Source organism: Lissotriton helveticus, chromosome 5_1 (genome assembly GCF_964261635.1).
Source record: "Lissotriton helveticus chromosome 5_1, aLisHel1.1, whole genome shotgun sequence".
NCBI lineage: Eukaryota > Metazoa > Chordata > Amphibia > Caudata > Salamandridae > Lissotriton > Lissotriton helveticus.
The window spans coordinates 196,985,807-197,008,656 of NC_136065.1; the positions used below are offsets into that span (position 1 = coordinate 196,985,807).

At 42.6% G+C, this 22,850-nt stretch overlaps 1 protein-coding gene across 18 annotated transcripts in view; it reads left to right on the plus strand.

Moving 5' to 3' along the window:
- The window catches only part of LOC144754318 (uncharacterized), a 771,250-nt gene that overhangs the window by 194,556 nt on the left and 553,844 nt on the right, over positions 1–22,850 (plus strand). For 15 of the 18 annotated variants that reach the window (XR_013594709.1, XR_013594701.1, XR_013594706.1 and 12 more), the window contains one exon: positions 4,274–4,511. The exons of 2 other annotated variants lie outside the window; for them this stretch is intronic. The gene's annotated coding sequence lies outside the window, so the exon portion shown is untranslated. Of the gene's footprint in view, positions 1–4,273; positions 4,512–8,852; positions 8,960–22,850 lie in introns of those variants that run through there. One more of the 18 variants, XR_013594708.1, reaches the window with a different exon arrangement.

Genomic DNA, 22,850 nt, shown 5'->3' on the forward strand with positions numbered 1-22,850 from the left:
AGTCTCTGCTCAGTTTTTGGCTCTGGGTTCGTCGGGTTCTTAGTGAACCTACAAGTCCTATATATCCCCACAACCAAGAAGGTCTAGCGGATGTAACGGTATATTGCTTTCAATGAGTTGTCATAATTAGAAGAAGTTACATGTGAAAACATTGACATAAAAGGCAGTTTTTTTCAATTGATTTTCAATTTTTCCTCTATTTAACTGTTAGTTTTTATTAAGAAACCTTGAAGGATCCACAAAAATGACCCCTTGCTGAATTCAGAATGTTGTCTACTTTTCCAAAATGTATAGCTTTTCTGGATCCATTATTGCTTTCATACCCATTTCTACCATTAACTGTAAGGAGGTTGAAAGCTCAAAAAATAGCAAAAATAGGCAATGTCCCAGAAAAATGCCAAAACTGTGTAAAAATGTTTGGATTTCTGCTTGTCCCTGAAAGCTGGAAAGATGGTGATTTCAGCACCACAACCCCTTTTTTAAAACGCTTTCATCTGTGGCCTTTGTTTTGCATTTTTCACCAAAGAAACAAAATGTAGCTGTATTTTGGCTAATTTCTGAGTCATCTCAAGGGGAATCAACAAACTCTGGGTACCTTTAGAATCCCCATGATGTTGGGAAAAAACGACGCACATTTGGCGTAGATACCTTATGTGGCCAAAAAGTTACAGGGGCCTCAGCGCGAACTACCCCAAATAGCCAAAAAAAGGCTTAGTAGTGCGAGGAGCAGTAGTCCCTGGTCCCTGAGTAGGCCTGTGCCTAGCCTGCATAATGCTAGCTCCGCTCCCCAGTGGTGTGTCTGATGACGAGCCCCCAACTGACAAAGGGGAAGAGGAGCCTTGTAAACAAAGTGCTCCAATTCCCCCCTGAACCAGTTGCATCTGGTTCCCCAAAAAGCCCTGTACTGCAGACAAAGGAAATGTTAGTATAAATGTAGGGGCTGTGACCCCATGTAGGTGTGCTTGTTCCTGTGCAGGGGGCTGCTGCTGCTGGGCTCCAGGAAGAATCCGCCACAAGGGACTGCCTTCCTGCTGGAGGGCCCTGTGTGCTGGCATGCCTGGGCCCAGCCTTCTGCCCCCTTGGACTCTGGACTCTAGCGCCTTGGGAGCGCTTTGCTTTGGGTGTGGGGATCCCCCCTGATGCTGAAAAACAGAGCGGGTGCCCTTTTGTTGCAGGCGGGTGCCCACCCCGCTTTGCTAAGTCGATTGACGAACGGGTGCCCATTCCACGTTTGAGGTTGGTTGTGGGTAACCCGCATTGTGGTGCAAGCGGGAGTCTACGCTGTGTTTTGCAGATCAGCTGGAGCCTACCCAGCTGTTTTATGCCCTAGGCGGCTGCCCACCCCACTTCCATGCCTAGTTAGAAGGTGGGAGCCTACTCCGCACTGTGATGCTGCCACTGAGAACCGCCGCGGCCCAAGCTGAAACGGAAGCCAGGCAGGATGCCTGGACATGGGTGGGGCCTCGCGGATGGAGGCGGAAGGAGGCGCAAAGGAAGGAAGTCTGTGCCTGCCCGAGCAGGGCTCCTGGGTGCCGGTGGGAGCCCTGCGTGTGAAGTCCTGAAGTCAGCGTCTCTCTGAGCGGGCCCCCATGAGCTGTGGGAGCCCCGCACACCGCCAGGAGAGGAAAGAGCCCTGCCAGGTGTAGACCAGAGTGTGAGGGCTAAGCAGCACACTCTAACGAGGCACATTGCGGTGCCTAAGGACGGCAGTGGAGACAAAAGGAGCCTGCCACAGAGCCCCGATGAGTGGGGCTGCATTGAGGCTTTTCCTTCATGCTGTGAAGGAGTCGGACCCAGAAGGGCCCCGGTGAGAGGAGTTCCCCCCTAGGCACATTGTCTGTGCCTGGAGCCCCATTGGTGTTCCCTGGGGCACCGAGGTGCCCATGCTGGTTTCTGTTTGAGGGCCAGTTATATATGGAGTCCCAGTGGGGCTCACGAGGCGCTAGTTGGTGCCAGTGCCAGATTGTTTTCCACAGCTGCACCGCACCAGGGCGTGCAGCTGCAACGTTGGGCCCATTTGTGAGAAAGTCGCAGTGGGGACCCAGGAGGCACAGTAGTGCCAGCGCCATAATTTCTTTGGTGGCATTTTGGAGACAGGGGTGAGTTGTACTCCACGCCCCAGCGCAATTGCACCCCCTTTGATGTGCTGCATTGGCAGCCCAACTCTGACATGTTGGACACAGGGCATTTGAGCCCTAGAGAAGGCCAGTTGGCCAAGGGGGTCAGTTTATGGTTGGTAGGGCGCAAGGCCCTAATGTGATTCATACCCCATGCTCATGTGAGTTTGCCTAATGTCATACTATTTATGCTTGTGATGCCTATGACATAATGTGTTTATGTTTAGAATGTTTATGCATAATGTGTTTATCCTAATGAGGCCTTGTCTGTGATATGTTTATGCTAGTGAGGTTTGGGCCTAATGTGGATATGCCTAATGTCATGCTATGATATTTTAGTATGGTGTCCGATGTGACTGTGATAATGCTTAGGTCACTATTGTACCAGTAGTTACTGGTTGTGGTTTATATTTACTTACCTGTTCTGATGGTTCTGAACGTGGCCCGATTGGCCTGGTCCTGTATATAATCCCCTGTGAATATTGCCTAGTGGCACAGTGTAAGTGTGTGATTACGTTTCTAATGTGTTTATGATAATACAAAGGCTATTTTTTATATAACCTTTTGTGGAGTTCCTTTTTGTGGTCTGCCTAGTGTGTTGCTGCTGTGTGTGTGTATTGCGCAAACGCTTTACACATTGCCTCTGGGATAAGCCTGACTGCTCGTACCAAGCTACTAAGGGGGTGAGCAGGGGTTATCTGCAGCGTGTAACTCCCTTGCCCTGACTAGAGTGGTGGTTTCTGCCTGGCTTTGGCGCAAGCCTTAGCCAACCAGAAATCCCATTTCTAACAGTGCCCAACAACCAAAATTCTAAAGGCTGGATATTCCTCAACCAGACATACTTGGTAAAGACACATAGCTCATGTCAGTCAGAATACTTTATTTCGATAAATCAATATCATAAAAAGACAATACTACTATACAAAAACATGCATAAATTACATTAATTTTACACAATAAAAACAGAATAATATACATTAGATATACACAGTAAAAACAGAATAATTGAACCTTAAAATTTTTCCATAATGTTCCATAATGATTCATCTAAAAAGATCATAGTTAAAAGAATAAAAACAACAATCAATTTAGTTACCCTGGCTACCAATTATCACTAAACAATCATTATATAGAGCTACATCGGGGTTCCTCAAGAAGCAATCAAACAGTCGTTATCCTATTTCTGAACCTACCAGCACCCACTAAAAAACTAGCAACGTGAAAAATAATCCTCGGGGACTGTAGTAATTGCAGGTAAAAGAGGGCAGGCTTAACCTGCAAGAACCCAGCCTCCTTTAGGATTGGAACCAAGAATTTCAACCTTAATTCCGTGTAGTGACCACAGAACATTAAAAAATGCATAGTGTTCTGGATGGAAAAGTTGTCACAAGAACACGGCATAGCGTCTTCAGGGGTGCTCCATTTAGGAAAATAACCAAGGTTCAAATGAATCATATTAAGACAAAAGCGTGTTAAAAGGAACCTATGGTATGGACGATTCAACAGGGTAAGATAAAGTTCAGGTCCTGGTGGGTTAGACATAATAAAGTTGGCCCTCACATAGCTCATGTTCTTTGTGGAACAAAGTTCTAGCTATCCAGCAACTATAAATCTATTATGCTGGATTGTCTGAAGCCAAATGCTCAGTTTGCACCTTTAAGGAAATCTTATAAACCCAGTTCTTAATGTGGGACACAAAGCTTTTACTATCCCAGCAGTTAGCAGACTAAAAAGAAGGTTAACGATCTGGTTGCACCTTAATTTAAACTACAGGGCTAAAGAAATTAACTGCAGCCAACAAGATATTCAACAACTACTCCTAACAACATAGGTGTAAAAAATAGGTCTATGTAACTGGTGGCTGTCGATTTCAACACCGCTGTTGAAACAAATAGCGATTATGCAGCCCTCACCTGGGCATGGGTCTCTGTTCCAGTTGGTAGGGATATTAAAAATCACTCTTACATGGGGCTTCAACTACCTTTTCTAACATTAAGGCAGGTGTAAATCTGATCTGCGTAGGCACAACCTGAAACAATGGAATTCGCAAAAGTATAATTGACTGCATAGTGCTTGACTAGCATAGCTGGAGTGTTATAGTGCACTCTGAAAGTGTATAACGCACCCTTCCTTCTTTTCTTGCCATTCATGTGCAGGGTGCAGCTTGGTTCCAGTGGCACATAAAGCACGGAACCCACGTGTGGGTATTTCCTTGGGGCTTAGTGGTTATATCAAACAAAATGCAACAAGCTGAAGAAACATCTCAGTAGACAGCGAAAAAGAAAGCAAAGTGTTCTGTGGCTTCCGAGTCAAACAAGATACAAATGACAGCTTGGATTGAAAAAATGATGTCTCGGTATCCTAATGAGCTGAAAATTGGAGTGGGTAATTAAGGTACTAGTTCAAGATCCTACTGATTTATTATTGTAGCGGTATTTTTAATTAGAAGTGGTGAAATACCCCAATGTAGTGACAGATTTCATGCACAGTGAGTATAGAATGCATCTAACAAAATTATGATATGTGGTTCAAATGATTTAATTTGTCATACATGTTCACAACAAGGTAATTGAACAAATAGTTGTTAAATATATGCTAATAGTATTAGCTTGTAGGTTAGCTGCGAACCAGAAGTAACTCCAATCCATCCATAAAATTGAAAAAATAATATTTGAAGAAAGCTTTACTCTGTAATAGTTTATCCTCCCTCCTCCGCCCCCCAGGAGTTACCAGGGTCCACTATGCTGTGTTAGTGGGGTGAATTCGCAAGCTGATATTTTCTGTTACCTAAATGCAAGGGTGTAGGCAGAATCACTTTGAACCATGTGGCACAGAGTGAGTGGTCCAGATTCTTTCTTTAATGGTATGCAAGGATTGCTCCCTCGATGAATGTTTGGGAAAATATGTTTAAAATGAAACAGTTTACATCAGTTTAAAAACAATTGCCAAAAAGCTACGTTCACCAGTGTACGGTCTTTCCTTTATTCTTCCTTCCTTCTATGAAAGAGACTTGCACTCAGGCAGATCTTGAAGTCTAAAAATGTGTTTTAAAAAAGAAATGCAACCTGTGAATCACAAAATCAGACAACTTGGTGATCCCCGGGCACTGTGTGGGTGTAATCGCTACTGCACATGTATAGTCTCATGAACAAGACCGGAGCTTAGATCATGTGAGGAAAACTGAAGCAGAGGACAACGAAGGTGCTGAGACTGTACCGTGAGCTAATACACACTCCACATTAAAATAGATAGAAAAGTGTAAATATTCAGAGCCGAGCAAGATATGCAATCATTTCTCGCTTCTGGTGCCACACATGAGAGTGAGGCTTTACACGTGAGAACCGAGCACAACTTGGTAGCATGTATTTAGTGTTGAGCAAGAACATAGGTGCTGCTACCACTAACACAAACAGGTTATATTTCACACTTCTTTCATTCATTCTTTAATTTTTTGTTCCATGTTCTTCCATTCCTTGCATTCTCTAGTCCTTATTTCATTCATTACCTCTTTAGTCTGTCATTCAAAAGTTCCTTCTTTCCTTTCGTCTTCTTGTTTTCCTACTTAATCGATCTTCCTTCCTTCTTTTCCTTCCGTTTCCCGTCCCGTCTTCCCTTCTTTTCCTTTGGCATTATTTGCACCCCCACCCACAGCTGTCATAATACCTTATTTTTGTAAGTATTCATAGCCACAGTTAAATCAAGTTAAGAAGGACCAACAAGAACAATGTAATCTGTTCCAATTGAGCTGGGCTGACATAAGTGGGAACCACTATACCATTCATCAATTTCTATCCCAAGAAGCTCGTCAGAATTCCGCGTACCTGCCAAGTTTCCCATGCCCATGTGTAACGTAGAGCTCCAGCCGTCTAGGTTTTTCCTTGAATTCTAGAACTTGTAGTTCTGTTTTATAATGGAATAAACGAGACTAAAAGAAAAGTCCAAGAATTCAAGGAAATACACCTGGACCGTAGCAACACATCGCTCATAGACCTGGGAAACCTGACATGGCTGATTCAGTTCTTCCAAGAACAGTACATTGAGTGCCATTAAATTGGATAATATTAAGACCTGTTATTTACAGTTCTTGGAAATGTCAGAGGTGCAGAATGAAGCCCATGTCAAACCGAATAAGAGAGTGTCCGAAACATAATGTGCCCATTTGATTGACAGGTGATAGACGGCGGCTTAATTCGAGACAGAGACTGTGATTTGCGGCGATGCAAATATTTTATATTTTGCTCATTGTAAAATCGTCAGAAGTACACCTGCCCTGAAATTTTTAATGAAGCCTGTCAGGCTGCAACAGTGCTCACTTACGCCTTTCCGCTCCCCTCGCCCTCCGAGCCCCAGTGGGGAATTCTCAGCGCGGAGCTCTGGTTTAGCAGTTTTCCAAAGTCTTTGAACTGAAAGTAGTCCCCGAGGAGGGGACTCTGGGAATTCAGGGGAGCATCTGAAAGAAAAAGTCCTGACATTTCGTTCTTTACCAGCTCTGTAAATGATTTATGGTCAGTCTGTAAAATCGCTCTCCTCTTACAATTTATTTATGAAAGCGGAACGTTTTCTCCAGAATATTATACATAGGCTAGGGCGGGTATGAACCGGCTCTGTGTGTAAGGCCTTTTATATATATTCTGAGGTTGCTCTTCGGTGGTGCCCCAGGAGCCTTAGAAAAGGTTAAGCCGAGTGTGGTAGGAAATGCAGCTGGAAAGGCTCGCTAATCAAACAAGAGGGGGAAACACTTGAAGCTCTGTTTTCTGCCTAGTACCTTACTTGGGAGCGAGCTTCCAGCAGTGCCAGTCCGTTGGTCGGAGAACTAACACGAATATTCAGAGATGCTGTCCACACACGTGCCAGATAGCCCAAGGTGACCTTTCTCTATGCGACGTGGCACCTTGGAATGCAGTACGTCACGCGTCCCGTAAATAAGGAGCAGCTAAGTGTTCCTAACAAAGTAGGTATTTTTTCCTTGTTGTGTGACAACAGTTGGCAAATTTTACAGCTAAGAAACCATCAAGGAGTCCGTATTTACTGGTGACTGCATAGAGAGGGCAGCAGCAGGGGGGGCAGGTGACGGGCAGGAGGTGAAAACTGTTAAATGCAGATTTACGCAGGCGCCTTGAGGCAACGACTGCCACATTAAATAACGTGGGCGTGATGGGCTGAATGTATAAGGTACTGGGATGGTTTGGCTAAGGAATCGGAGTGTGTCAAAGTATCGTCCATGGCGGGCGCTGTACGTATTATGGCGTTCTCATCACCTGGAGACTGTAATCGGAGCAGAGAACTCTGCACGAATAAGTATAAAAAGTGTTGGGTTGTAAAATGCTGCACTTCGGGCCTGGTTAAGATGCCAGTCGGACCGACCGCCTGACCGCCACGATTGCGATCCGATTCCAATTTACGAGGCTGGGATAGTTTCCCCCGCCATAGTACGATGCAACCGCTGCTTCCGCGAACGTCTCATCTACGGCGGTGCACATACCCCCGAATATGTTGCTGCAAGTGCGTGCAAATTCACTTGAAACATGTTAATTGTACACACATGCATGACATATGTGGGGATATGCCTTGTGCACCATGTACCGCATTGCTGGAGTGTGAAAATCTGTGAACAGTCCAGCCAATGAGGATACATGCCACCTACGGACTTACCTGCATTCCGGCGTCCTCAGAGTCTTGGTCTTAGAGTTTCAGCTGCCGCAATGTAGGGGGAACCTGGAGGAAGGGATCCACACTAGAGACTGTTTGGGAGAAGCTTATTTGGGTGAGTATGCACCCCAAGTCCATCAATTTTAATGACTCGACACAGGCGGTCAGACCGTCACGGTTGGGTCGTCGGAAACCCACATCGAAATACGGACCACGGTCTGAGATCACTGTACTGCCCTACTGATGCTGTTCTTCTCTGACCAGCATCTCGGCGGTCAGAGAAAGGCTGTTGAAGCCAGAGGTCTTTTAGCGGTCAGTCGGAGTATAGGAGGCATGCATCGTAATCCGGCAGTTGGACCGACTGCTTCCAACGAGACCGTGGCGGTTGGACCACCTCCGACAGGACTGCGGAGGTCGGTCCGACCGGCTTTGCAATCAGGCCCTTAGTTTGTGGCTACCTCAAAGTAGTAAACTCACAAAAAGTTTAAGTTTACCTTTGTGAATCAGGCCAAAAATGTCTATGAGATGAAATCACTCATCAAGAAAACGCGGTTGTTATAACAACGGGGTTGTAATGGCATGCGATGTATCGCATGCGACGTAACATCGCATATTCACTACAGGTATTTGTCAAGACAGACTGATCTAACAAAGATTCCTGTCAGCCTCATTGTGGTCTTGCCCCAAAATGTTTGCCTTCCTTCTCCATCTTTGCTGATCTCGTTTTGCTGGCCTTATTACTCTGCACAATTTAGCATTGTAAACCAATGCTAAAGTGCATGAGCTCACAACTTACAACATGGTAACATTGGCTAATCCCCAATTGCCTTGTTTAATTATTAGTGGGTCTGCAGCATTTATTGTGCCACTCACTTAACTTAAGTAGCCCTTTATACATGTCTCAGGCCTGCCTTTGCAGCCTGTGTGTGCAGTATTTAAACTACCATTTCGACCTGGCAAAATATTGCCAGTACTCAACCTTCCTTTTTAATACATATAAGTCACCCCTACGGTAGGCCCATGGCAGTCCATAGTGCAGGTTGCAGTGTATTTAAAAAGTTGGACGTATACTTTTATGTTTTACAGGTCTCTGTAGTTAGTCTGCAACCAAGAAAGGGAAGAGAGGATGCCTGGGGACTTCAAAATGAAACGTCTAAAGCTTCTCTCCCACTTCAAAGGTTCAACTGAGTAAAAGCACTGAGCCTCAGTCACCAACTCATCAGTACACTTCTGGACCTATGAATACCCTGCCAGGAAAAATGGCTGCTGTGCTGCTTAAAGGATTGCCATTCTGCTGGACTGCTGCTCTGGATGATTGCTGTCCTTCTGTGCTGACCTGAAGCCTGCTGCCCTCTTGCCTCAGTGAGAAGGACTGGACCTGCATCTCTTGACCCCAGAGGCACTCCAAGGGCTAGTTGGCTGGTCTTGTGATCTGAAGCCTTAGGGACACAATAGGCTTCCACCAACCCTGCACCTGGGCTCTGCCATCTCTGAGTCTACCCTGCCAAGTGGTGCCACTTCAGGCCTGGACCCTTGGAAGTGGGCCTACGGTGCTTGCCAGCCTCTGGTTCCAGCCAAACTAACGCATCTCCTCTGCTGCATGGTGAAACCCTGAGCAGAACCGATGCATTACCACTGCTGCATGGATCGGAACTGTCACAAAGACATCGCAGCCCCTTGCCTGATCAGAACAGCCATGCATGATACATCCTTGGTGGAGGGCCGCTTATGCACACCATAAGAAAGCTATGAGCTAATAGCTCTTTTTCAAATTGAAAATATTGTGATTTGACTAAATAGGTCTCTTTGGTGTTGTTTAAAAACAATTATTTTGTGACATTCTAAATTGTAAATATTGATTGATGTATGTTTGGTATGTGTGAGAGAGTGAGATTCGAATGTGAAAGTTGATCAACCTTGTATGTATGCTTCGTTCCTTACACTAATGTGTATGTTTTATGTCAATGTCATTTTTATGAATTTTGAATTTTTGCACTGTCCGTTCTTTGATATTTGTTGTGAAATGCTTGGTAAATTTACACCAACGAAGATGCTTCAAAATCTTTCTGAATAATAAATTTGATTAATTCTGGACAATTTGTCCCAAACTCGCACACAGTTTAATTCTTTGCGCGTAGAAATTTAGTTCCTTCTTGATCAAATATTGCAGTATTGGCTTCTGTTTTGTTGCTTAGTGATAGAGAGGCTTGGCCTTACTGTGGGAAGCCCACACCCAGTGTAGTTTTCTCACTGGTGGAGGGCCTAGCATCTCTTGTTGATGGCAACCTCGATGATGATTGTGTGAAGCAAACACCTAGGCAGTCAGCAAAGGAATGTGTAAACAGGTAATGCAAATGACAGTGAAAAATCATACATAGAGAATAGAATTAAAAATAAATCATGATTTTAATGAATACATATAAAAATCATACAAGTAAGTGGGAACCACCACCGTATGATGATAAAAGTTAAAAAACAACAATGTAATTATTTATTATACAATCATACATAAAAAAAAACCTTATATTTGTATCATTAGTGTTACAAAGAACCAACACTGTGGCGAGTGGAGCTCGACGCGCGTTTCGGCGTGGAAAACGCCTTCTTCAGGAGCCACACAATGATATCTGAAACATACATATAAAAACAGAACATCCTATTACGATTTCTTCCAATTATAAATGCAAAACATAATCATTACATCTAAAAGTACAACAATTCCTAATAACATCCCATATTAAAAAGAGCCTTTTTTCCGCTGTCAATTGTTTACATTTCTTATCCTGTTTACATAGCAACATTGATATAACCATACATAACAAGATTGTGCAGTACTCAGATTTAAGGAAACACATCAAGGAGTTCCAATGTATGCCGCATTGATGATCGACAAAACAACAGGATATGAATTCATTTATGTCTAAAAACTTTTCATCTTTACAATCACTTTTATTAAATACATGTATCTAACAACTAATTACTCTCTACATTTTAAGTATCTCTATTATTATGTTAGTATTCTAGACTCACTTGTTTAAAGTGGTTTACCAGACCGCATACACTAGACAATCACGTAGACTTTGGAAGCTCGACACAGATTCAGCCACAACCAGTATATGTCTGTAAAACATAACATACCAAGTTCAGTTTACAATCCCCCCAGCACGATCTATACGCTGGAAGGAGAAAACAAAGTTCTTCACAATATTAGCCGCCACATGAGTGCACAACGAGCCGACAGATGTAATATTAATTAACAAGTCATGTAGATATGATAGTCGTCACGAGTATTCATCAAAATTCCTAGCTTTTAGATTCATATCTTTCCATAATTTGGGCATATCTAAAGGTGTAATCACGGAAATATCATGGATAAAGGCACAGAAATGTAGAAATTCCTAGGATCGCCGTAAATATATTTTAAATCAAAAGGCCAAAATAGCTGCTTTTTGAATAGGGGAAACCTCCACTCACATAGACTAAAGATAATATATAGTCGTATTGCCACGTACCTGCTGCATAAACAGGAGGGGGTTTAGCTTCTATATATTAAGTCCTAAATTCCTAAATTCCAAACGAAGCTCTCCACAGTTACTGATAACGATGAGGATGATAATCCTAAACAAGGAAGTATACAATGAAGCTGATAACTTGCTCGGCAAACCTATGGTGAGTTTTCAAACAACCAAGGTGTCATAATATTTCAGGGTATACCTTAAAAACAGGGTAGCTGTGTTTCCCCTTTGTGATTAGTTATTCTTACAATGCGGTACTCCAACACGATAAAGAAGTGGCCCCCTCCACGCAATATGCACTGAAACCAAAACAAATAAAACCGATATAACGGAGGACTCTACATTTCTAAAGTATAGATAGACCGTGCATATCACTCAGTTACACTTTGGAAACAAGTATCTCCAATAGTCACTTAAATGGCAGAGACCTTATTTTGAGAAACGAGAGAGTAAATAACCTTGCCGATTCTAAAATTGATAAGAAAGTCAATAAACCTGTCGATAATCATTTACCTTAGAGGTCCAAACGTAAGCAGGATAGTGCTCTCAGCGTCACGGAGTTACCGCATATCAATCCGCCGCATGTAGCGAGGCGGGATAGTCTATCAAGTTTCTCTGAATCGGCCGCAGTTTAAATACCTCCTTCTGTTTTGTTGCTTAGTGATAGAGAGGCTTGTCCTTACTGTGGGAAGCCCACACCCAGTGTAGTTTTCTCACTGGTGGAGGGCCTAGCATCTCTTGTTGATGGCAACCTCGATGATGATGACAGACTTCGTACCGAACTGATGCATCGCCCCAGCTGCGCAATTCATCCTCAGTGTTGGACTTCACATCCCAAGCCCTTGTTAATTAGATTTTCAACCATGGCGCTGGACCTCACAAGGCAGCCTTGCCTCATCTTGGAACGGATGCGTTAATTCAGATGAGCAACTCATCTACAGTGCGGATCCTCGACAAACAGGGATTTAAGGTACACAGTTTAGCTGGCTTAACGGGGTCCCTGGAGCCAGCCTGTGCTCCATCGCTGAAATGTGACTTTCTCCCGATCCGGCGCAACCAGATATCCACAGCTAGCACTATGTGCTTAATGGAACTATTTTTACTAAAGCTTTAAAATTGATAGTCTCTGGTGCTACTCATTGGATGTTTTTTTTGGCCTTTTTTTATATATTAAAAATTATGCTATTTTTCTAAACTGGTGTGGAATCCTTTGGTTTTGTGCTTTCACAGTGTTACTGTTTAGAGTGTTGCATAAATACTTTACACATTCCCTCTGAGTTAAGCCTCACTGTTCCGAGCTAAGCTACCCAAGGGTTGAGCACAGGTTAATTTAGTTTTGCTTGTGACTAATTGTGTTTGCTGCTTGAGAAGTGTTTCACCCCCCCCTTAATCAGGAACTCATTTTCTTACAGTGTTTCTTCCATATATCTGCATTATTGAAACTTGTGAAAAAAATAAAAATGTGAAAAACCTTTATTTGCACATAGACCAAATTCATTTAACTACATGCTTTATCAATTTTGTAACATGGGTACTACTCAAACCCTAGTCTTCTGGCACAAGTACTTAAGGAAGTATAGCACTGTGCCACCCGCCAAGATGGTAATATCTTTGCCATTTTCAATCATTAATTGGGCAAACCCAACTCTTTTTTGGTGCTATTACTTATGGTCACACTCAAGTTGCCAATTAAACCCATCACAATTAGAGATGCATATAGCACAGTTTATATCTAGCCTAAGTGAGTTAAGTTCTATGGCTATGCCCTTTGAACGTAAATGACCATATTGATGTATCCTGTGCATATGGGCAATCTGCATTCATCATACACAACTTATAGAATTCTAGATCAATCTTTATATCAATTCATGCTCTCAAGTCACAACTTCTGCATATCATTACTTCATTTTGATGCCCTGTAATAAAAAGAAGAGAATGCTCAGTCATTGAGTTGCACACGGTTCCATTCCAATTCTTTTCCCCTGGAGGGTGAGAACATGTTGATAGTTCACATCTGTAAGTTCCATATTCCGAAAACAAATGGATTCATAACTCCTCATCACTGTTGAAGACACATGACTGGTGAGTATTGAATAGAAAATATGACATGAGTCCAGCTTTCTCAAATTTAGCTTCCTGACTTCTCATCTCTCGCACCTCTCTACAATGTTATCCCCGAAAAAAAATCAGAATTTCACAGTCACTTTTGTGAAACTCCTTAAAGTGTGTGCCTGTTGTGGAGCCACTTTCACTCTTTTAAGCACCCTTGTAGGTTCACAGATCTTTTTCTTCACTGTGAAGGTCATGCACCCAACATGTGACTTTCTATACAGTTTCAAGGACAAACACTGTGTGAGTCGTATGATAACCTGTGTGTTTCTTGTTTTTAAACCTGCCTTTGTATCCCCTTGTAATCAATATTCATCATATTTGTTGAATCCTACATGCCTTACAGTTAAAATAAGGGTAATATCCAGTTTTCATCTTGCCCAACCCCGGCCAAGTGTATTGACTGTGGTAATGGCTATTAACCAGCTGATCCATCAGTGTTCTAGATATTCTATAAGTGTTAGAGCGATTGCCACCTATCTTATCTATTGTCAAAATATAAACTATTCAAATTTTTATAAAAATGTGTGCAGATCTGCACAATTTCACAGTTTTATTTTGTTTTAAAGCCTAATTGATCAGGGCTGATATACTCGATTACTTATTATTTCTTGCCCTTGGGCACCAGCACTATTTCTATCCTCACCCTATCAACTCTACTCGCTGCTTTCAAGATCATATGCCTCGGATACCCTCTTTTCTTACATGTTTCAATACCATAATCTTTTCCATTTCATAACCTTCATCCTTACCGCAATTCCTCTTAGCCATGAGAAGTACCTCATATGGGTTACTCGACTCAAGGTGATTAGTATGATAACTACTAAGATCCAGCAAACTATTTCCCTCTGTTTCATTTCAATGTAATCTTGCACTCATTGAACCCAAGGCACTCATCTAGATATGTAACACTCATCTAGGGCATAGTGTGGGTGAAACTACCAACTTACCGAAAAGGGTTCCTGGGTTATTTTCCTGTCACTGGTCCATCTGTTCATAGGCTGGTGTAAGGAGTAGTTGATTTGTAATGCTTTGGTCAAGTAGCCATTGGGGATACCCTCTCTCCTTTAACATTTTGATCATAATCTTTTGATCAGCTTTAAAGAACTGATCACTGCTACAATTTGTTGGAAACTTGATTTAATTATGTTTTGCATATAGGGTTGAAGGAAGTGAATTCCTTATTCAAGTTGACTTATCACCACAAGTATGGTTTCACATTTTGGTGTATTTCAGTGGATGATGTCATATTTACATGTTTTGCATGCTGAGAGTCATTTCACTGTCTGAATCTTGTTGACTACCCTTTTGAAACTGAATTACGTTTTCAGCCTTCTTGGGTTTGACACAATACATTTTTGCATTTGCTCCATTTACAAAGCACTTTACCTTCACCCTTATTCACTAGCAGTGAGTTTACATTACACCGGGAGCATCATTTGATAGCATCCAAATGGCTAAACATTGATAGCACACTAGGGGCCAGATGTAGGAGCCCAAATACCGGTCGGTAACGGCCGATTTCGGCCGTTATCAACCGGTATTTAGAAATTGGCATGTAGGGGCCTTTATTTTACAGAATCGGTAAATTTACCGATTCGGTAAATTTACCGATTCTGTAAAATACCGAATCGGTAATTTTACCGATTCGGTAAATCCAAATGTAGGTGGGACTCTTCTGAGTCCCAAAGGCCTTTCAGATTCGGTATTTTACCACCCAATTCAATTGGGTGGTAAAATACCGAATCCAGGTGTGCATGCACACCTATGCCATGTGACAGACAGACATGCCCTTAGGGCATGTCTGTGTGCCACATGGCACACATGTCTGTATTTGGGGTGCTAGAGGGTGTCAAAGTGACACCCCCTGCACCCTGGCAGGAGTCGGTATTTACCGATTCGGTAATTACTGAATCGGTATTTCCCATTGATTCCTATGGGCTTCACAGCCCATAGGAATCAATAGGAAATACCGATTCGGTATTTACCGAATCGGTAAATACCGAATATTAACGATTCGGTATTTCAATTTCTAGAAATACCTACATCTCCCCCCTTCATATTTACCGATTCATAAATACCAAATCGGTAAAATTCGGTATTTATGAATCGGTAAATACGAATTACCTACATCTAGCCCTAGGACTTGATCATTAACATTGTATTTCATTACATTCATGGCATTACATTACATTTTCCATGTTGTGACATTTAGAACCACAATCAGGTCCCCATTGCAGAGTATGTGATAACAGGTCCTGAATGGCAAGAGTATATTCTCATAATTTCATTTCTGACCATTACATGCAGATTTGTGCATGAATGGTATTCACTGATGTAATGCTTGTAAATAGTTTTCCGGTTAATATATCTATGAGAATGATATCATGGAGCATATGAACCATTAATCTCAATGATACTAGAACATGTGAGATTTTGTTTTGTAATTAGAGATATCAAATTTGGAAATTGTACCACTTAAAGATCACATCCATTTTGCAAGTAGTCATGTTGCACGAGTCTGTTTTCTTTGTCTTATACAGAGTGCGTAAGATGTTATGGCAAAAATATGCTGTGATAGTTGTGAGCAAGGCTGTCAAGTCGAAACCTGTCAGCAAGCTATGGAGATGTAGATGAAACTGTAAATTTAGCAAATGTGGATTGCACCCAGAGAGAGTGTGTTACTGCTGGATAAGGAGGTTGCCACTGTATATATATATTTAGGTCAGAGTTTCCATAGAAAGAGCATTTATTGTTTTGTTAGTAATTTTGGCACCATTTGAAAAATCGGCACAAAACTTTTCAAAAATAAGTTCAGGCACCTCAGCTCCTACCTGGAAAGTTTTGTGGTGATCCATCAAGCTGGGACAAACAAATATGGTGGGGTCCGGAAAACATTGATTTCCTAAGTTAAATCCCATAGGAAACTTCTGCCACAGATAACGGAAAAAATGGCTGAACAGAATTACACCAAATATGACAGAGGTTGGAACTTTACTTATAAACATTGTTTTTTTGTGATTTGGTGTAAATCATTTCAGATGATTTTGCGAAATTTGCATTTAAAGAGATGTGCTGGTTGGTCAGGAAACCAGCGGTATCAAAAATTTAAACAAAAGGGCCCTCTGATTGGCTGAGGAAGATTGTCTCCCTTTTGGTACTGCAGGACCCATACTAGTCCAACAGTAATGCATGATCTGATTGGCCAGCTGCAACTTGACAAAAATGTTGCGGTCCCAGTTTCCTAGAAAAAAGGAAAAACTTAGCAAATAGTATAAAGGGAACGGTAGGGATACCCTGACCCTCAGGCACTTGAGGGGGAAACTGACAAAATCCTGAAATCCACAAGTCACAGTTAAGTGAACTAACTATAATTTGTGCTTATGACCTCACATATTATATCACTCATGACGTTAAATGACATAATTGGTGACATGTTGAATGACATGATTGATGACATCATCTGTTCATTATGACTGTGCCAACATGTTAGACTTGTAGCCATTTTGTTTATCACTAATCACATGATAATGGGCTTAAACTTTATTTCTGGGATTTGTTTAGTGTAAGGAAAGATAGCATTATCATACCTAACTATGACGTTTTTTTATCCTTTGTGCTTTTCATTGAATTTCATGTTTTCTTATTATGTTAATACCCCTCATGAATAGCCTTCTGCCATACCCATGAGGCGGTTGGTCCAGGCCCAGCTCCAATGGGCACCTAGCCCTCTTTCAGCAGTGTGCAGCCATGTGTTGGTCCTACACCCACCCCACTGCAAGTGGCCAAACCCTGCTGTGCACTGCTTGTATCCTGTACAATACTGGTTTGCCTGAGGGTTTGCTTTTCAAGACCCTTCTGCCTGCCCTCTTTCATCAGTTTGCTACCCCTGCTCTTTCCATCTACCCTCAGTTGTTAGCTTGCTTCTCCAGCCTCTCTTGCCTGCTCTCAGTGATCCATGTGCTGTTCCATGCCCCTCGGTCTGCCCTCCGTGCCCTGACCTACCCCTCCTGCCTGCCATTTGTGATCCATTGTGCTGCCCCTGCCACATCTGAATGTCCTTTGAGGTCAGCTTGCTGCCCCTGCCCCTCTGGCCTTGCCTCTGTGGTCAGTTGTGCTGCCCCTAACCCCTCATGCCTGCCCATCATCTTCTGTTGTGCTGCCCATGTCCATCTCATCTGCATGCCCTCCAAGGTCAGCTTGCTGCCCCTGGTTCTTTGGCCTGCTCGATATGTCTGCCTTCCGCACCTACTCCACCCTGCCTGGTCTCTAAAGTCCATTGTGCTGTCCCTGCCCCGCGCTGTTGCCCTCCAAGGTCAGCTTGCTTCCTGTGCCCTCTGGCCAACCCTCTGTGGTCCATTTGCTGCCTGTTCTGACCCTCCTGTCTGCCATCTGTGATCTATTGTGCTCCCCCTGCCACATCTGCATGCCATTCAAGGTCAGCTTGCTGACCCAGCCCCTTGGCCTTGCTTCTGTGGTAAGTTGTGCTGCCCCATCCCCTCCTGCCTGCCCACCGTGTTCTGTTGTGCTGCCCCAGCCCATCCCATCTGCATGCCATCCAAGGTCAGCTTGCTACCTCTGGTACTCTGGCCAGCTCTCTATGTTATGTCTTCCGATACCTTCTCCCTCCTGTGGCGCTCCAGCCTGCACTCTGTTGTGCCGCCCATGAGCCTTGTCCCTTCCGGCTGCCCCTGAGGTGAGCTTACTGCTCCTGGGCCCCTATGCCTGCTCTTTTCTGGATGAGCTGCCCCAGCCCCATCCTGTCTGCCCTCTTTGGTCTGTTGTGCTTCCCCTGCCCATTCCCACCTGCCAACCGTGGGCCATGTGCTGCCTTTACCCACTCCTGCCTGCTCTCTGTTGTCTATTGAGCTGTCCATGCCCTGGCCTGCTTCCCGCTTAGGTTAGATTTTTGTGACTGTCCCTCAGCCTGCCCTCCATGGGCTGTGTGCTGCCCCCTTCTTCCTGCCCCTGTGGTCTGTTGTGCTTCCTGCTGTACTATCCTCCTAAATATAATAATACAGTGGTCCAACCTCTATAGTTTATAAACTGAATCCATCAGTAAATGTTCATTAATTCAACAGATTTTGGAGCATATATTAATCAGCTCTATCCATAGATGCATATGTGTATACAAGCGTATAATAATCAGGGCATAAAACGGCAGTAACAATAAAGAGCAGTATTTTTAATTCATTGCTCCTCAGTCAAACAAATTCACGAGAATTCCTGATTGCAAAACATTACAATCCATACTGGTTACCCCTAAGGAGCGTGCAACATAGCAAAGAAGTGCCAAGAGGTGAGTGGTGAGGAGAAAGAAAGTGAAAAAATCAAATAGATGGTGACACAAAAATATATTACAAATGTATCGCAAAGTACAGTAACGGATTAACAATGATCCATCCTGTAAAACCTGACCCTCAGGATATTCAAAGAAAAATATTCTCATACAATGTAAATGAATATATCATAAATTTTGCACATCAATGTAGAGAATCGAACAGGTCCAGGTTATATAAATACTGCGTCAACGTTTCGACTCGTCTTAGGGCCATGTGGTCATTTTTAAGCCTGGGCCATGCGAGTCTTCATCAGGACAATAAAAGGTAGGGCAACCAAGGGAATATAGATGTCCCTACAAGAGAATTAACTACATATTTAGACTGCTGCCTAATTCTAAGTAGTTAGATAGAAATGCCCAATAGTTCAAAACGCTTACCCAGAGAGGTGTAAAGCGGTGCAAAGTCCACGCAAATTGATGGCTCTATGTCCTATAGAAGGAATCAATGGACAGGAGGGGCTTGTCAATGTCAATTTTGGGTACATTTAATGTTGGAGTTTAAAAAGAGAACCGGCCAAGTCAAATACCTTATAGTTTCCTGTTCAAAAACGAATTCCAATCGATAGTGGTGATGGATAATGCCCTAAAATGATTCATACAGGGTATGTATTAGGGTCAACATGGTTGCTATGGTACACTCGATTATATATATATCGTACACATAGAAGGGGGATTACCTGCTATTGGGTTCAGTAACTCATGTAAAAATCTTCCTCAACCAATGGTAAATCCTGTGTCCATACTCGCTCCAATTTAACCGCGTAGTATGCAATTGACTGGAAGATGAAAACAGAGGGACGAATTAGAAACCCACTATCAAAGTCCAAGCAGCTCATCTTAATCAAGCCTCTGCTTCAGAACACGCTTACCATAAATGTTTCTTTTCTTTCGCAGGAGGGCTCTCAATGGTATATATATAAACCCTAAATAACCACACACATAGAAGGGTAAGTGGAGATTACCTGCAATTGGGTTCAATCACTCTGAAAAATCCTCCTCAAACAATAATCATTCCTGTGTCCATACTCGCTCCAATTTAACCGCGTAGTATGCAATTGACTGGAAGAAGACCAAAGGGACGAATTAGAAACTAACTAGCAAGGTCCAAGCAGCTAATTTTTATCGAGCCTCTGCTTAACAACACGCTTACCCTTAATGTTTCTTTACTTTCGCAAGAGGACTCACGGACTCACGGAGGCAGCAGATGTACAGCCGTCCGAGACTGAAATGCGACCACATTCAAGTTAGCAAAATTGACGAAGGACTAATTCCCGTCCATGTCGAGAGTTATTTCTCCGCAGGATAATCCACACTAAATTAAAATATATTTTGGGCATCCCCCACGATTTTAATTAATACATAGTGTATCTCTAACCAGGCTGAGGTGAATTTAATATTCGATTATAGCGCCGATTACCGAGTGAAACAGCCCAAATTAGACTGTACAATTCATCAAGTAACTGATTCCCCACCCTAAACTAAGTAGCATGTTACCTTTATCAGTGATCCTAAATATAAACTTCTGACAGATGAGCCAGTCCCCGGATAATTGTTAGGCAGTGGCCATGTTGGAACGGGTTCAGAAACTCAGAATAGACAAAGGCCACATCCAATTTAAAAAAGGGAATTATATACATATGTACAAATATACAACACATATTAACAACATATTCAATATACAGAGAGTACTTTTTTACAAACAGTCATTGCAGACAGATTAGGTATATGTAATTCCTCGGCAGTATATATACAGAGGATCCATTGTGAATTAGAGCTTCAGTAAATATAGACAGATCTTCCAATACACATAACGCGAATTCATAAGTATGCCACATGTCTGTTCATTTCTTCCAATTCATTCAGACCCCTATTAACCGTATCCAGGCGATGTATCCATTTACATTCTCGTAGACTAAGGGTATTATTGAAATCACCACCCCTTACATTGGGTCTCACTTTTTCAATGATCCACCACTTCATGCTATTTGGTTCATGTTCAAAAGTGGTGAAGTGTTCCACCAACGGTGCTCCAACAGTTTTACAGCGTATACGGCTGGTATGCTGAAGAATGCGACACTTTGCTCTTTGAATAGTTTGACCAACATACATAAACCCACAGGGGCACAAGATGGCATAAATCAGCCCTGTGGTGTTACAGTTGCTGTGTTCATTCAAAGTGCACGTTCGGTTATTGTAAGTAAATGTAGTGCATTCCTTGGTGAGAGCACACGCTTTACACGAACCACATTTCATGTGGCCCGATACAGGGGGAAAGCCCCATAATGTTGTTTGGGTAATTTTGGCCGGTGTAGGTAACAGGGATTTAATAAGGTGGTCTCTAATATTTCTCCCTTTTCGAAATGCATGCCTTGGTGGCTCCAGATCACCCACTGCTTCCTTTACCAGATGCCAATGACGATTAATCACCCTTTTAATCATATTACTTTTAGTATTGAAGGTGGTAACACATACTAAAGTATCCCTGTTACCTACACCGGCCAAAATTACCCAAACAACATTATGGGGCTTTCCCCCTGTATCGGGCCACATGAAATGTGGTTCGTGTAAAGCGTGTGCTCTCACCAAGGAATGCACTACATTTACTTACAATAACCGAACGTGCACTTTGAATGAACACAGCAACTGTAACACCACAGGGCTGATTTATGCCATCTTGTGCCCCTGTGGGTTTATGTATGTTGGTCAAACTATTCAAAGAGCAAAGTGTCGCATTCTTCAGCATACCAGCCGTATATGCTGTAAAACTGTTGGAGCACCGTTGGTGGAACACTTCACCACTTTTGAACATGAACCAAATAGCTTGAAGTGGTGGATCATTGAAAAAGTGAGACCCAATGTAAGGGGTGGTGATTTCAATAATACCCTTAGTCTACGAGAATGTAAATGGATACATCTCCTGGATACGGTTAATAGGGGTCTGAATGAATTGGAAGAAATGAACAGACATGTGGCATACTTATGAATTTGCGTTATGTGTATTGGAAGATCTGTCTATATTTACTGAAGCTCTAATTCACAATGGATCCTCTGTATATATACTGCCGAGGAATTACATATACCTAATCTGTCTGCAATGACTGTTTGTAAAAAAGTGCTCTCTGTATATTGAATATGTTGTTAATATGTGTTGTATATTTGTACATATGTATATAATTCCCTTTTTTAAATTGGATGTGGCCTTTGTCTTTACTGAGTTTCTGAACCCGTTCCAACATGGCCACTGCCTAAAAATAATCCGGGGACTGGCTCATCTGCCAGAAGTTTATATTTAGGATCACTGATAAAGGTAACATGCTACTTAGTTTAGGGTGGGGAATCAGTTACTTGATGAATTGTACAGTCTAATTTGGGCTGTTTTACTCGGTAATCGGCGCTATAATCGAATATTAAATTCACCTCAGCTTGGTTAGAGATCCACTATGTATTAATTAAAATCGTGGGGGATGCCCAAAATATATTTTAATTTAGTGTGGATTATCCTGCGGAGAAATAACTCTCGACATGGACGGGAATTAGTCCTTCGTCGATTTTGCTAACTTGAATGTGGTCGCATTTCAGTCTCGGACGGCTGTACATCTGCTGCCTCCGTGAGTCCGTGAGTCCTCTTGCGAAAGTAAAGAAACATTTAGGGTAAGCGTGTTGTTAAGCAGAGGCTCGATAAAAATTAGCTGCTTGGACCTTGCTAGTTAGTTTCTAATTCGTCCCTTTGGTCTTCTTCCAGTCAATTGCATACTACGCGGTTAAATTGGAGCGAGTATGGACACAGGAATGATTATTGTTTGAGGAGGATTTTTCAGAGTGATTGAACCCAATTGCAGGTAATCTCCTCTTACCCTTCTATGTGTGTGGTTATTTAGGGTTTATATATATACCATTGAGAGCCCTCCTGCGAAAGAAAAGAAACGTTTATGGTAAGCGTGTTCTGAAGCAGAGGCTTGATTAAGATGAGCTGCTTGGACTTTGATAGTGGGTTTCTAATTCGTCCCTCTGTTTTCATCTTCCAGTCAATTGCATACTACGCGGTTAAATTGGAGCGAGTATGGACACAGGATTTACCATTGGTTGAGGAAGATTTTTACATGAGTTACTGAACCCAAT